Source organism: Magnolia sinica, chromosome 2 (genome assembly GCF_029962835.1).
Source record: "Magnolia sinica isolate HGM2019 chromosome 2, MsV1, whole genome shotgun sequence".
Lineage (NCBI taxonomy): Eukaryota > Viridiplantae > Streptophyta > Magnoliopsida > Magnoliales > Magnoliaceae > Magnolia > Magnolia sinica.
This window is the reverse complement of record NC_080574.1, coordinates 82670205-82671800: the sequence shown is the minus strand read 5'-3', so window position 1 is coordinate 82671800 and position 1596 is coordinate 82670205. Positions and strand designations below refer to the sequence as shown.

At 40.3% G+C, this 1596-nt stretch overlaps 1 non-coding gene across 1 annotated transcript; it reads left to right on the top strand.

Moving 5' to 3' along the window:
• Positions 1-1061: 1061 nt before the first annotated feature.
• Positions 1062-1168, top strand: LOC131238235 (small nucleolar RNA R71). Its single transcript, XR_009167642.1, has one exon. It is a non-coding gene; the product is annotated as a small nucleolar RNA R71 (small nucleolar RNA).
• The last annotated feature ends 428 nt before the right edge of the window (positions 1169-1596 follow it).

Here is a 1596-nt window from a genome sequence, read left to right as displayed (position 1 = left end):
CTTTCAGAAATTTGGCATATGAAGGTATTTATTTAACCGCATCCAGTAAAGGAATATTGACCTTCACTTATTTCAACACCTTTAGAATGTCCTAAGAGTTAGAGAGAGGATTTGGTGTAACTAACCGTTGGGGAAATGGAGCAATCGGCTTGCCTTGAAGTTCCGGTTCTAATTCTTGTGGAGCAGTGCTAGGTCTATCATCATTGTCCTCTTCCGGGTCCTTAGGCTTTTCAGCCCTAATCGGAATAGTTTTGTCAATAGTCTTCCCATTCCTAAGAGTGGTGATAGATTTAGTTTGCTCCATCTGATTTGAAGAGCTTGGATCACTTATCTCATATTGTGGTTTGGGATTGGGGAGAGGTTGAGCAGGAAGCATCCCCTCTCCCCCAATTGTTAATTGCGACTCTATCCTTTGAATAGATGATGCAAGCGTTCCTAATGTTGATCTGATATCCTGGTTGAGTAACTCTTGGTCTTGAATATGTTTTTGAACCGGATCCTCTTGAGGTTTCCCTTAATTTGGAATTTGATTAAAGAAACCTTGAGGGGTAGCAATTTGTCCATTCCTCAAACTAAAGTTTGGATGATTTCTCCAACTAGGATTGTATGTATTGGAGGTAGGTCCATTGAAAGGTCTTTGGTAATTGTTCACGACATTAGATTGCTCATTCAACACTTCTTAAAAGGCAGGTAATGTTGGACAATTTTCAGTTGTGTGAACGTTACAAACACAAATACCGTAAACAATTTCCTTAACCTTATCCTTCTTTATTTTCATGGCCTCGAATTTCCTTATGAGATTAACCACTTTAGTATTGATATCATCATCCTCTTTCAGAAGGTATAATCCGCCCCTTTCCTTTGATTGAGTGGCCCTAAAAGTGGTGCTTGATTTTGGGGAAGTGTCCCATGATTGTGTGTTTTTAGCAAGTCTGTCCAAGTAGTCCCACACATCATCGACATTTTTATTCATGAATTCCCCATCGCACATTGTCTTGACCAATTGGGGTATGGAAGATGTCAGACCATCATAGAAAAAGTGTGTAATGTGCCACGTTTCAAAACCGTGTTGTGGGCATGAACTGACAATATCCTTGAACCTCTCCCAACATTGGAAGAATGTTTCATCCTCCTTTTGGGCGAAGTTCATGATTGAATTTCTAAGGGTGTTCATTTTATGATGTGGAAAAAATTTCTTTGTGAACTCCCTTATCATGTTATTCCATGTGCCAATAGATCGGGGACGTAGTGAATGCAACCACGTCTTAGCTTTCTCTTTCAAAGAAAAGGGAAAGAGTTTCAGTCTGATCGTGTCCTCAGACAATTAGGAAAATATAAAGTGGCTATAATCTCATCATACTCTTTCAAGTGCAGATATGGACTTTAAGATTCATGTCCATGGAATTTTGGAAGGAGTTGGATCACCCCTGGCTTAATATCCATATGTGCCGTATGTTTTGAAAAACCATACATGAGGGCATGCTCACCCTAGCCGATTGTAAATAGTCTCACAAAGTATGCGGTGGGGGTGCTTGATGCACCTCATTCTCATCCTGGACTTCCTCAACATGAGGTTGAGGTTGTCTTCCCGATTGA